This window comes from Babylonia areolata, chromosome 7, assembly GCF_041734735.1.
Source record: "Babylonia areolata isolate BAREFJ2019XMU chromosome 7, ASM4173473v1, whole genome shotgun sequence".
Taxonomy (NCBI): domain Eukaryota; kingdom Metazoa; phylum Mollusca; class Gastropoda; order Neogastropoda; family Buccinidae; genus Babylonia; species Babylonia areolata.
In genome coordinates, this window is record NC_134882.1 from 39,050,361 (window position 1) to 39,065,360 (window position 15,000).

At 47.2% G+C, this 15,000-nt stretch overlaps 2 protein-coding genes across 3 annotated transcripts in view; one reads left to right on the forward strand and one right to left on the reverse strand.

Moving 5' to 3' along the window:
* Positions 1-15,000, reverse strand: part of LOC143284024 (arginine--tRNA ligase, cytoplasmic-like) — a 182,699-nt gene that overhangs the window by 89,589 nt on the left and 78,110 nt on the right. The window lies entirely within an intron of this gene.
* Positions 9,194-15,000, forward strand: part of LOC143284249 (uncharacterized) — a 33,597-nt gene continuing 27,790 nt past the window's right edge. Inside the window, exon 1 of one of the 2 annotated variants that reach the window (XM_076590926.1) lies at positions 9,194-9,326. The gene's annotated coding sequence lies outside the window, so the exon portion shown is untranslated. Of the gene's footprint in view, positions 9,365-15,000 lie in introns of both variants that reach the window. The other variant, XM_076590927.1, reaches the window with a different exon arrangement.

A 15,000-nucleotide genomic window follows, 5' to 3' on the forward strand; every position in this document is an offset into this window, starting at 1 on the left:
CATACATGCTGCCATAATCCAAACAAGAGAGGGGAGGGAAGAGAGAGAGAGAAGGGGGGGGGGGTAGAGGGAGGGGGCGGGGCGGGGGGAGGAGGAAAGAGAGAAGCAAAAAGATGCAGAGCAAAAAAGGAAGAAGAGGGAGAAGAAGAAGAACAACAACGACGACGACGATGACGATAATAAAAGCAACAACGACAACAACACCATCCGCATCGCCACCACAGTCAACGTGAACACAAACGAATATTTCAACAACAACAACAACAAAAATAATAATAATAATAAAATAAACAACAGCGAACAGAGAGAAGACGCCGGAGAAACGGCAGGAAGGGGGGAAAAAATGGCAAGGGGGCAGAGAGGAGGGAGAAAAGAGAGCAAAGAACGTGCTCTGAAACTCCCTACCAGTCAACCAGCACAGACATCTATCTACCTACCCGTAACACTGCTGTGCTGGCTCCAACCTGTAAATCCCCAAGGATTTAGGGTCATCGGCATCAGAAGAAAGACGGTGGAGAGAAATGGAGACGGAGGGAGGCAGGGTAGGGAGGAAGAGGGACGGGGGGGGGGGGGATATTGAACAGTCCTCTAGCTCCTATCTGACGAGGTGGGGGTTGGGGGTTAAGCTCTGTGTGTTCACGGGAAGATTAATTTTATCACCAAAACAAAGAGAATACGGTGAATGAACCAACCAACCAACCAACCAACCAACCAACGAACGAAAGAATAAAAGAAAGAATGAATGAATGAATTGAAAAAAAAAAAAAGAGAGGAATTTATCATGACCAAAAACAAAACACAATGCGATACAAATGTAAAGGACGGGATCACATGAACTCCAGCGCTGTCTTGGGTCACAAACACAGCCCCTGGTAGCGTTGTCAATACTTTTTTCTTTTTTTTTCCATTCCAGACAATGCATGTGCCCGCATCTCATCCAGCCTGTACGTATGATGCCGAGCCATGCTCTCTTTCAGGAAGCACTACTGTAAAGCACCGCACACAGTGAGATCGGATTGCGCATCACCACTTCCTGTTTCGGGTTTCAGTTTCCCAAGGAGGCGTCACTGCGTTCGGACAAATCCATAAAAGCATATCCTCTAACACCACATCTGCTAGGCTGATGCCTGACCGGCAGCATAACCCGAAACGCTTAACTCTCTCCATACGAACGGCGAAAGAGACGACGTTAACAGCGTTTCATCCCAATTACCATCATCAAAATATTGCAAGCGGAAGGCTCTTGTACTGAAGACGTGAATGTTGACAAAGAATCCCACAATTCTGACGACGGAAGCTAAAGGTTGGGTCATTCAGACACCCACTGGACATCCGAGGGGTCTGTGTAGAGGAGAAGAGAGGACTGGTCGTACTGAGTGAGTTAACCATGCTTTGAGTGCATACATACACTATATATCGGGTGTCCCACCCAAAAAGTAAACCACTTTTTGACAAGTATTTTCTCAGTGACAGAGAAACCGAATTCATTGAAAATCAGGCAAGGAAATTCCTTTACGATCTTTCTTCCACCCCAGCCTTTCTCCTTGAAACAGTTTTCAATGGTAACCTTATCACTTTCACTCAAAGGCATGGTTGATCCTTCCAAACTGAAACTTTGGACAAAACTGATTTTGGATACAGACAATAAAAACAAACAAACAAAAAAACAAAAACAAAAAACAACAACAAAAAAACAATAGACTTGACGCCCAGACAGACTATTTTTAGACTGACACTGGTTGACAAGATGTCAACACCTGGCAGCTGGCATGAACATGATGAAGGTCACACTGCACAGCTCTAATACTGAATTTTTTTTTTTTTTTTTTTTTTTTTTACATGCTGATTTGAATCTTACAATACTCGCATAATTTACGTCCGAACTTTTAGATATTTTGCAGACTTGTTGATGATACCCTAAGGTTACTGTGTGGAAATTTTTTAATGAATTCGGTTTCTCTGTCACTGAGAAAATAATTGTCAAAAAGCGGTTCACTTTTGGGGGGGGCACCCCGATATATGTGGATTTCTTCTGAAGAATTTTCCCACGGGACAACGCTCTCGTTGCAAATGGTTCTGTTTCAGTGCGCCGAGTGCGTGCTGCACACGGGACCTCGGTATATAATATTATATCATCTCATCCAGATGACTAGACTCTCAGACTGATTTTCCAGTCAAACTTGGGAGAAAGGGCGAGAGTGGGAATTGAACCCAAGCTCTCATGGACTCTCTATATTGGCAGATGAGCGTCTTAACCATTCTGCCACCTTCCTCCTTGACCTTTCATCCGCCTGAATCAAAGCTGCGCGCGTGCATGCGTGTGAATTGCTGGTGTGTGAGTGCTTTGCATGGTCTCTGCACAAGATTCGGCGCTATTCAAGTACTTTATCATCATTTTCATCTTCATCGTCACAGTAAAAACAACAACAACAACGTCATAATGATAACATAATGTTGGTGACGGTCTCCACTTCAGTCCGACATGCACAGTGTCAAGCTCGTGGACTAAGGAACTAACAGAGAGTTCACGAAGACAGCACGCGCACGCTGATAAATCAACATGCTGACACCGAACCAACTCAAGAAACGATACAGTAGCAGCAGCAGCAGCAGCAGCGCGGGATCCCCTCTGGTGAGTGACCTCATGGCATCCAAACACTGCCAGCTCCCTGTGAAGTGATGCTCTTGGGGACTGCAAGGCAACAAACTCTCAGATAATTCTTTGTTATCCTGGGATATGAGATTTTTATTTTTTTTTTTTTTTTTTTAATTATCATCAACGGATCTCCAGATTTCAACCTGCCCTCCCAAAGTTAACAGACCGATTTTTTTTTTCTTAGGTTCAAGTTTTTGACAGGTTTATTTTGGATGCTGAGAAAGCCGGGGAGAGAGTGGGAGGTGTAACAGCAGAAGAGGGGAGAAGGGAAAAATGCGATCGGTCTGAAGCTAAAGCTGACTGAACAGCCAACCTTTCGCTGACACAGTAAAATTATGTGAATAAATAAATAACACAGCTGCAGCTGCACAGAGAGAGAGAGAGAGAGAGAGAGAGAGAGAATTACACGCGCACGCACGCAAAGAGAGAGAGATATATATATACACGCGCACGAATGCAAAGAGAGAGAGATACACGCGCACGCACGCAATGAGAGAGAGAGAGTGAGTGACATACACGCGCGCACGCACACAGAGAGAGAGAGAGACAGAGACAGAGAGAGAGACAGTGAGAGAGAGACAGAGAGAGACGTGTAGTGTGGCACGAGAGAACAAAGCAGGACAGGAAAGTGAGGGAAACAATTGTTTCTCGGTCTCTGTCTCTGTCTCTCTCTCCCTGCGTCTCCTCCCCCTCTCTCTCCCTCTCTCCCTCATTCCTCAAAAAACGTTTCGCAAGCCAAAGCAGACAGGGAGCCGCCCGTCCCAAGGGGAAATTGCCACACTAAGACAAGGGATTTGGGGCTTTGTCAATCCCACCACCTCCTCACTCCACCACCACAACACCCCTCCTTTTTCCTCCTGCACCACCATCTCCATTACCCATTCTCTGCATCCCCTCCCTCCCGTACCTCCCACCCTTGCACCCCCCACCACCACCACCCAGACCCCCAAACTCCCACCCCTCTCATCTTCCCCTTTTATCGGGATCTTAACGTCAACTGGGGGATGGCTTCTTGCATTCTTCCATCCATGGCGAGAAAAAAAAAAAAAAAAAGTTGTGGCACAGACTGAGACAACTTGTCAATCTTTGCTTTCTCAAGCAGCGCGCGCGCGCGCGCGTGTGTGTGTGTGTGTGTGTGTGTGTGTGTGTGTGTGTGTGTGCATGCGCGCGCGTGCGTGCGTGCGTGTGTGTGTGTGTGTGTGTGCGTGCATGCGCGCGCGTGCGTGTGTGTGTGTGTGTGCGCGCGCGCGTGAGGGGGAGGGGTGATGATGATGAGGGGGGTTTGATGGGTGTGGGTGTGAGTTTGTGCGTGCGCGTTTGCATCGCGAGCACGCATGTGTGAGTGAGTGTGTGGGGGGTGAGAGGTGGGTTGGGTGGGAGTGTGTGTGGAGGGTGGAGGGGGGAGGGGTTGTTCGAGCGCGCGCGAGCTCATGGCACGCACATGGACACACATTTGCGTGTGTTGCTGCTGTGTGAGCATGCTAGTTCTTGTAGTAGTTGTACTACTACCACTACTATTACTACTACTACTACTAACACTTCCTTGACTACAAAAAAGTCAACAAAAAAAAACAAAAACAAACAAAACAAAAAAAAACAAAAAAACATGACGCATGTTCATGAATTCATGAGGGTTCTGGATTCCATCGCCATCTTCTTTCATCCAAGGCACAATCGTCCTCATTATCATGGATCCTATTGCTGCTGCTACTTTTGTTGCTATTGGTATTGCATCATGGACATGATCATAATTCCCGCATTATCGTGGATGCCGTTTGTTGTTGCTGCCATGCACTGCTGTTGCTATTTCACGAGTGTGTGTGTGTGTGTGTGTGTGTGTGTGTGTGTGTGTGCGCGCGAGCGCGCACGCGCGCGCGCGTGCGTGTGTCTGTGAGCGCGCGTGTGTGCGTGCATGCGTGTGTGTGATCTACTATGATCACAAAGTCATGTCTTTTTTTTTTGGTCACAGCTTATAGGAGTGAACCCATATTTGTCTTTAAAATCTTGTCAGGAACCATTTATAGATGACTAAAAAAAAAAAAAAAATTTTTTAATCACATCAAGAAATGAGGACAGGTGAAGAGGAGGAGTAGGAGGAGGGGTATCAGCAAAACAAACAAAGTAATGTCAACACACGCACGCGCGAACGAACACACACACAGAGACACAGACACAGACACACACACACACACACACACACACGTCTTCTGACGCTGACCAAGGTACAACTTGTGTTCAGATCCCCGAAAGACGAAGGCAAACTACCCAACACAAAAACCCTTATTAAGGGCCAGCAGCATTATGACGGGACCCCCCCCCAGTTGGGATCATAATGGATTGTGGAGGGAGGGGGGGGGGGAAAGAGACCATGGTAGAATGGAGTTCAACGAACTGTTAACTGCCTTGCTCAAGGTGTTCAGTGCTTGGGGGAAGCGGGGGGGGGGGGGAGGTGGGGAGGGGGGGGGGCGGCGGAAGCGTGTCTTGGAAGATATGAAGGATCCCTCGCCCGAGGGTGATGGGAGTCCTTGGATGTATCTGCCTGTCTGTCTGGTGGGTGTGAAGGCTCGTCGACACGGCGTTCCAAAACTAAGAGCTGGGGGGTGGGGAGGGTGGGGGTGGGGGGCCTTGGGGGGTCCTGGCTGTTTGAAGAAGGGGTGTGACCGTGTCATGTCCTGGTTGGGTGTCTGGCGTTCCATGAGGGGGTAGGGGGGTGGGGGAGGAGGGGGGCGGGGGGTCCTGGTTGTTTGTAGAGAGCTGGAGTTAGTCAGAGAGTGGGGGGGGGGGGGATAGGGAGGGAGGATGAAAGGAAATGATAAAGGCTGGTGGTGGTGGTGGTGGTGGTGGGGGGGTGGGGGTAGGATGAAAGGAAATGATGAAGTCTGGTGGTGGTGGTGGTGGACAAAACAGAACCGCCCCCCCCCTCCCCCCACCCACCCCCAAGCCAGTGGAGTGGTGGCCGAGCCGCAACACCCCTGCATAAGAAGCGAGTGTGCACGAGTTCCAGTCCGATTCGACGGCCCGGTTTTTTTTTGTTTTTTTTGTTTTGTTTGTAGGGATGTGTGTGCTTGTAGGGATGTATGTGTGTGTGTGTGTGTGTGTTATTTTGTTTTTGTTGGGTTTGTTGGTTTTTTTGTGGAATTTTTTTGTTTGGTGTGTGTGTGTGTGTGTGTGTGTGTGTGTGTGTGTGTGTGTGTGTGTGTGTGTGTGTGTGTGTGTTTAGTTCTTGTTTTGTTTTCTTTTGTTTTGTTTTTTACCCCACTTCCCCGCCCTCCGCTAGAACTTGAGTGGTGATGGCTTGGGTAGTAATAGCCATTCGGATTCGTCAAACCACTGTCCCGTGTACAACGGCATGCACTTAATTAGGTAGCGCACGTAAATGAACCCACGACAACAAATAAGTTCTTGTCACTGGCAAAATTCTATTTAGAAGAGAAAAAAAATAATAATAATAATAATAACAATAACAACAACAATAATAATAACAATAACACAAAATTCACTTCGATCGAAAAACACACACTCGCAGATAGAAAAAGGGTGTGTGTGTGTGGAGGGGGGGCGGGGGGGGGGGGGGGGGGTTGCGGGGAGGGGGGGGGGGGTAATTGCACTGTGGCGGCTCGCTCTTCGGGAACCAGTTGCACTGCTCGGACGGAAGAGCCTAGTATGGTCGTAACCCGCTACGAACTGTGTGTAGTATAGGAACTGACCAGTGGCGTAGTTCGGTCAACGTAGGCATTTAGTCACGTGTAACTGTCAAAAAGTTAGAACCAAGCAATGCAGCTGGCTCCTGGCAGCAGGGGCCGAGCAGCTGGAAGTTCTCACAGAACCGAGTACACTGTTGTAACGCTGCAACACAATATTCAATGCTGCAGTAATCTCAGTCACAACTTGGTGCGCTTGCGCGCGCAGGCACGCACTCACTCGCATGCTCGCTCAGGCAAGCACACATTATAAATCAACCGCATACACACACACACACACACACACACACACACAGAGAGAGAGAGAGAGAGAGAGAGAGAGAGAGAGAGAGAAATATTTTCGCCGGCAACAATAATTATGTACCTGGTGACAATATATGCCGCAACAACGTCCACCCCTCTTCTTCTTCCTCTTCCTCGCCTACTACGCAACTCGAGACTGTTGAGATGGACCCTGCACCAGGCATATCACAATGATAATATCCAGTCCTTCCTCCATACCATATAATCTTCCTCTCCCTCCCCTCCCCCCAACACACACTATCTGTCCAGGACAAGTTTATGTTGCTTATGGACGATTGAACAAGTCGTATCATGTTGTTGCAGATGATGTTCCTATTCTGGACAAAAAGAAGACTAAACAACAACACCACCACCAACAAGTATCTTGACTGTTAAATACGAGAGAAAAAAAAAAAAAATCTGCTGTGTAGTTCCTATTGCTGGTGGTGGTTGGGTATGAGAACAAGAAGTTCTGCATATATTTATTGCTATTGTTATTGTTACTGCTGCTGTTACTGCTGCTGTTGCTGCTGCTGTTGCTGTTGCTGTTCCAGTATAAAACTTTCCCATGGCGAGCTACAACAGGGCGAGCATTCCCATGGAGGGCAGAAAAAAGCGTTTCAAGGACACGCTGAAGTCCTCCCTGAAGGCTTTCAACATCAACCCAGACACATGGGAGCAGGCAGCTATGGACAGGTCCGCATGGCGCTCTGCCTTTTGTTTCAAAGGTGACGTGATCTGTGAAGCCACCAGAAAAAGTTGCATTGCTCGGACGGAAGAGCCTCGTATGGTCGTAACCCGCTACTAACTGTGTGTAGTATGGAACTGACCAATGGCGTAGTTCGGTCAAGGTAGTCATTTAGTCACGTGTAACTGTCAAAACGTTTGAACCAAGCAATGCAACTGGCTCCAGGACAGCTGTTCCTTAGCATCGGAGACCGGCGCGGAAAACCCGAGCCTTGGAAACCACCTCCCCCCACCCCACCCCCCTCCCCAACTGCCGCCACCATCCCCTGCCCACACTGCCTGAGAACCTTCAATACCAAGGTGCAGATTGGACTCATCAGCCATCTACGCACACGCCGACCCCAACAACCCCAGCCCCAGGATGACTGAGATGGTCGTCGTCTTGTTAAGGGACAAACAACACATTAGCGTAATCAGAATGATGATAATGATGGCGGAAGTGGCGATAGTAGAAACCAGATACATGTAGCAAATCAAAGAGAGAGAGAGAGAGAATGACTGAGTGTGAGAGAGAGTGAGAGGGAGGGAGGGGGGCGGTGGGGGGTCGGGGGGGGGGGGGAGAGGGGGGTCGGTGGAAGACACAGGGAGACGTGTACGCGTGGGGACAGAGAGACAGCAGCAGCAGACAAAAAAAAAAAAAAAAAAAAAGGGGGGGGGAAGGGGGGGGGGGGGGGGGGGCTTCATGAGTCAAGACTGAACATACAGGTGGACGATCACTCAAAACTAAATGCAGCTTCATTTCAAAATCAAGTCAGCTCTTTTGAACAACTGGAGCTGATGATGTGACTCCCGCAAAATGTGTGCTAGCGTATGTGTGTGCTATATGACACCTCCATCTAAAATACTGCTGAATAGCCTATTGTTGATGCATAATGACCTGCTGTTAATTACACGTTACAGTCTGCTGTTAACTACACGTGTATACGGTTAATTACAGAGCGATATTTTATGCCTTTCCTCTATCTGCGATTGTTGTATGTGCATGACTGTGATTACTGTATCATGTAACGTTTACTTTAAGTCAACACCAAAGCATGTTCATGTCTTGTATGTATTTCTGTATCGATGTAGGTATATATATATATATATATATATATATATATATATATATATATATCCATAAATGTCCACACACACACACACACACACACACACACACACACAGTGTTCTTTCTGTAATTTTCTTACATGTCAGCAACAGACATCCCCGCCTCCCCACACGATAATAATGATAACCAATCCACCACAAAGAATACTACCACATATTTATGCCCCGCCATGAACAGAGGGCAGGCTGGGGGAGGAGGGGGGAGGCCAGGAGGGGATGCGGTGTGTGGGGGGGGATAGACACCACCACCACCACCACCACCACGACACTAACTAGTGAACTGATGAACTGAAAAGGTGGTCACAACAACACCACCAAACAACACCACCTCCGTCAAAACCATTGTTGAAGACCACGACCACGACGACGGCGAAGACGAAGAAGACGACAACAACGACAACGACAACGACGACATCTGCATGACTTGCGTGGTGGACGCGCGGAAAGCTTTTTGCACTTGCTTTTTCTTGGGCCATGCGAACAGGCTGGTGACACTGTGCGTGTGTGTGTGTGTGTGTGTGTGCAGGCGATGCGAGAGCGACAGATATGGGAAGGGGAGGCGAGGGGGGGGGGGGACAGAGAGAGAGAGAGAGAGAGAGAGAGAGAGAGAGTCGCAGCGAGGAGAGAGAGTTGACGCCGGCAGCTGAGCATGCGCGCGCGTGCAAGAGTAGGAGTGGGTGAGTGTGTGTGTGTGTGTGAGCTTCTGTGGAGGGGATAGACAGATCGCTACTGCCGGCAGTTTCGTTCGTCGGGACTTGACTGTCAGGAGGTGTGGGCTTCGTTTGGAAAACGGTGCTTGTGGCTTCTGTGGTGTTCTGCGGAAAATCCTCAAGTGAGAGAGCTTACTACTACTACTACTACTTACTACAGGTGGCTGGGTGGGGGTGGCTCTGTGTGTGTTTGTGTCTGTGTCTGTGAGTTTATGTGTTTGTATTTTGCGCGTGTGAAAATATGTGTACGTGTGTGTGTGTGTAGTGAACTATATGCGTGTCTGAAGTGTGTGTGTGTTGTGTGTGTGTATCTGTCTGTCCGTGTATGTTGTGCGTGTTGAGTGCATTTTGTGTATGTGAAATGTGTGTGTGTGTGTGTGTGTGTGTGTGTGTGTTCGCGCGTGTAATTGAATCTGTGTGTGTGTGTGTGTGTGTGAAGTTTTTATCCTCGTGTATCCAAAGAAGTGAAGGCGTATAAAACGGAGGGGACCTGCCGGACGCACAACAAAAAAACAAATAAACTTTTATACTGTGGTGTACAGTCAATGCCCTGAAGTAAACAAGTAGCTGCCGCGTGGATTCACCGCAGACACGGCAAGGAAACCTTGACTCGTTCGTTCGTTCGTTCTTTAGTTTAACTCTCTCCATACGAACGGCGAAAGAGACGACGTTAACAGCGTTTCACCCCAATTACCACCATCAAAATATTGCAAGCGGAAGGCTCTTATACTGAAGAGGTGAATGTTGACAAAGAATACCACAATTCTGACGACGGAAGCTAACGGTTGGGTCATTCAGACACCCACTGGACATCCGAGGGGTCTGTGTAGAGGAGAAGAGAGGACTGGCCGTACTGAGTGAGTTAACGTCTTTTCACTGTAAGTGATATTAGACGAGAAACCTTGACTCGCGCGTACACAGCTTTTCACTAAGGATACATAAAAAAAAAACCCAACAGAAGTTTACCTTGATTACAAAATACTACTACTACTACTATTACCAATAATGATAATAATAATAATAATAATGTGAACAACAACAACCTACTACTACTATGAGTCATGAGTATGAGTGGAGTGATGGCCTAGAGGTAACGCGTCCGCCTAGAAAGCGAGCGAATCTGACCGCGCTGGTTCGAATCACGGCTCAGCCGCCGATATTTTCTCCCCGTCCACCAGACCCTGAGTGGTGGTCTGGACGCTAGTCATTCGGATGAGACGATAAACCGAGGTCCCGTGTGCTACCATGCACGTAGCGCACGTAAAAGAACCCACGGCAACAAAAGGGTTGTTCCTGGCAAAATTCTGTCGAAAAATCCACTTCGTTTGGAAAAACAAATAAAACTGTACGCAGGAATTTTTTTTTTTTTAATGGGTGGCACTGTAGTGTAGCGACGCGCTCTCCCTGGGGAGAGCAGCCCGAATTTCACACAGAGAAATCTGTTGTGATAAAAATGAATACAAATAATAATAATAATAATAATGAAAAAGAAGAAGGCTCTGTGTACAAACCGGCAGGGACAGGAACAATCCACCCCTCTCCCCCACCACGCCTCCCGAACCCTTCAAGTTCAAGACACCCCTCTTGCTTTCTCAAACCTTGCAAAATAATTGATCTGATTCATCCATCATCATCATCATCATCATCATCATCATCATCATCATAATAATAACCTTATGTGATCGAACAGTACTCATCGTGTCAAGCGATGCGCGAGGCGTGAGAACTGGGGCGGCGACAGAGAATCGAACCACGTACTAATAACATAAGTGATCGTGTAGGTCAACGTTATCAGCTATCAAGTCCTCTGAATCCCCAGTGAAAGAAGTGGGAACCACGTGCTCGATAAGAAAAAGACAGTGTGAGTGACGAACTAAGCGAAAGGAGGACTTATGAACTGCTCTGTACTGAAGACACTGACGGCACAACCCTGTGTGCTGTGGTGGTAGTGGTGGTGCTGGTGCTGGTGGTGTCAACGGTATTGTGAACGACTTCCAGGTTTGTGGATTTCTTTCACGAACTGCAGTCTGTGTGTGTGTGTGTGTGTGTGTGTGTGTGTGTGTGTGTGGAGGAGGAGGAGGAGGAAGAAGATGACATAATGGTTAAGGCGCTCATCTGCCAATACAGAGGTTCCGTGTGGGTCTGGGTTCGAATTCCGCTCTCCTCCCTTTCTCCTCCCATGTTTGACTGGAAAATCAAACTGAGCAACTAGTCATTTGAATGAGACGATAAACCCGAGGTCCCGTGTGCAGCATGCACTTCGCGCAATGAAAAAGAACCCATGGCAACGAGAGTGTTGTCCTCTGGCAAAATTCTGTAGAAGAAACCCAGTCTGATGGGGGGTACATAATTATATATGCATGCACTCAAGGCCTGACTAAGCGCGTTGGGTTATGCTGCTGGTCAGGCATCTGCCTGGCAGATGTGGTGTAGCGTATATGGATTTGTCCGAGCACAGTGACGCCTGCTGGACGCTGCCCATAGGGGGTTTTGTTGTTGGTGATTTTTTTCAAATGTACTCCTAATTATTTCAAATGTTCATCTTGGATTCCACTCCACCCACCCACCCCCTCCCCCGTCTATCCCGTTTCCCTCAACTTTTACCGTACAACCTGTGTGTGTCTCTGTGTGTGTCTCTGTGTGTGTGTGTATGTGTGTGTGTGTGTGTGTGTATGTGTGTGTGTGTGTGTCTGTCTGTCTGTGTGTATCTGTGTGTGTGTGTGTGTGTGTGTGTGTGTCTGTGTGTGTGTGTGTGTCTGTGTGTGTGGGCGTGTGTTGTGTGTGTGTGTGTGTGTATGTCTATGTTTATGTCTGTGTCTGTGTGTGGACCTCCCACTATGTCTGCCTGCCTGTCTGCATCGTCTGTCCGCGTGTCTATCTCTGACCGTCCGTCCGTCCCTCCCTCCCTCCCTCTCTCTCTCCCTCCCTCCCTCCCGTTCGGCATACTGATGACAGAAACTGAAGGTATGATACTTTCACTTGCAAAATATGTATCTGAGGCAATAAATATATGGAAAACGTCCATCATCGGTCCAAATACTCATCAATCAATTAAAAATGAGTACGGGTTCTATGAGGAAAAAAAAAAAGCATAGATAAAAAGGAAGGGTTACATTTGGATGGTCACTCTCGAATTTGTAATTATATGATGTGTTTGTATTGATATGATGAGTGTTGATGCTGAAGCATAAACAGTTATTTCAGGATTTATAAATTATATGTACTTTAGTATATGTTTGTATTGATACGATGTGTGTCGATGTTACATGCGTAAATATATATTACATGATTTATATTTACTTTGTTTTCTGTGTACTGTCCAAACCTTGGAGACGAACGACTGGGGGGAGGGGGGGGAGGCACATTACCCCCCCCCCCCCCCCCACCCCCTCCCCCAACCTCCCATCACATGTACTTAAGGTAATGACACAGTGCCAAAGTATCGCAAATCTCATCAGTTTAGGTTGTTTCGATGCTGGTTTTTGTGTGTGGGGTTTTTTTTTTCCCCTTTCTTTGCACCATTTTGTTCTGATTAGTACCAACTATCTCACTAGAGCTTTTCAGCTAATGACATTAAACATTTGAGTGTTCAGTGTTCTCTCTCTCTCTCTCTCTCTCTCTCTCTCTCTCTGTATCTATCTAGCTATCTATCCCTCTCTATCTCTCTCTCTCCATCCATCGGTTTCAGACAACTAGAGGAGGAGGAACGTGGCGGAAGAAGAAAAGGACAGAGCCATTGTCAGACAGAGGGGGTGGGGGCGTCGGGGGGGAAGAGGCTAGAAAGGGAGAGAGATAGAGAGAGAGGGAGGAGACAAGGAGAATGAGGGAGGATTCAGACACGGGTATGATATTTTATTCATATTTAAGGTCTTTAGTCTGGTGGGTTTATGAGGGTTTACATGCAGACAGCCCGACAGAGAGAGAGACAGAGGGAGAGAGACAGATGGACAGACAGACAGAGACACAAAGAGAGAGAGAGAGAGACAGACACACTGACAGAGACAAACAGACACAGACAGACAGACAGAGAGGGAGAGACAGACAGACAGACAGAGAGAGAGAGGGGGGAGAGACAGACAGACAGACAGAGAGGGAGAGAGAGGGAGGGGGAGACAGATATAGACAGAGACACACAGAGAGAGTGGTGGAGAAGAGAGACACAGACAGAGAGACACAGAGCTACGGCAGACAGACAGACAAAGAACTACATATACACAGACACATAGCGACAGGAAAGACAGAATAGAGGGCCAGAGACAGACACAGAGACAGAAAAACCTTCAGGCGAAACACATAATGACAGACAGACAGACAGAAAGACAAAGAACTACATATACACACACACACAGACATATAGCGACAGGAATGAGAGAAGAGAGGAACAGAGACAGACACAGAGACAGAAAAACCTTCAGGCGAAACACATAATGACAGATAGACAGACAGACCGACAGACAGAAAGACAAAGAACTACATATATACACACACACAGAGACATATAGCGACAGGAAAGAGAGAATAGAGGGGCAGAGACAGACACAGAGACAGAAAAACCTACAGGCGAAACCCATAATGACAGATCGACAGACAGACCGACAGAAAGACAAAGAACTACATATACACACACACAGACACATAGCGACAGGAAAGAAGAGAAGAGAGGAACAGAGACAGACACAGAGACAGAAAAACCTTCAGGCGAAACACATAATGACAGATAGACAGACAGACCGACAGACAGAAAGACAAAGAACTACATATATACACACACACAGAGACATATAGCGACAGGAAAGAGAGAATAGAGGGGCAGAGACAGACACAGAGACAGAAAAACCTACAGGCGAAACCCATAATGACAGATCGACAGACAGACAGACAGAAAGACAAAGAACTACATATACACACACACAGACATATAGCGACAGGAATGAGAGAAGAGAGGAACAGAGACAGACACAGAGACAGAAAAACCTTCAGGCGAAACACATAATGACAGATAGACAGACAGACCGACAGACAGAAAGACAAAGAACTACATATATACACACACACAGAGACATATAGCGACAGGAAAGAGAGAATAGAGGGGCAGAGACAGACACAGAGACAGAAAAACCTACAGGCGAAACCCATAATGACAGATCGACAGACAGACAGACAGAAAGACAAAGAACTACATATACACACACACAGACATATAGCGACAGGAATGAGAGAAGAGAGGAACAGAGACAGACACAGAGACAGAAAAACCTTCAGGCGAAACACATAATGACAGATAAACAGACAGACAGACCGACAGAAAGACAAAGAACTACATATACACACACACAGACATATAGCGACAGGAAAGAGAGAAGAGAGGAACAGAGACAGACACAGAGACAGAAAAACCTTCAGGCGAAACACATAATGACAGATAGACAGACAGACAGACAGACAGAAAGACAAAGAACTACATATACACACACACAGACATATAGCGACAGGAAAGAGAGAAGAGAGGAACAGAGACAGACACAGAGACAGAAAAACCTTCAGGCGAAACACATAATGACAGATAAACAGACAGACAGACCGACAGAAAGACAAAGAACTACATATATACACACACACACAGACATATAGCGACAGGAAAGAGAGAAGAGAGGAACAGAGACAGACACAGAGACAGAAAAACCTTCAGGCGAAACACAATGACAGATAGACAGACAGACAGACAGACAGACAGAAAGACAAAGAACTACATATACACACACACAGACATATAGCGACAGGAATGAGAGAAGAGAG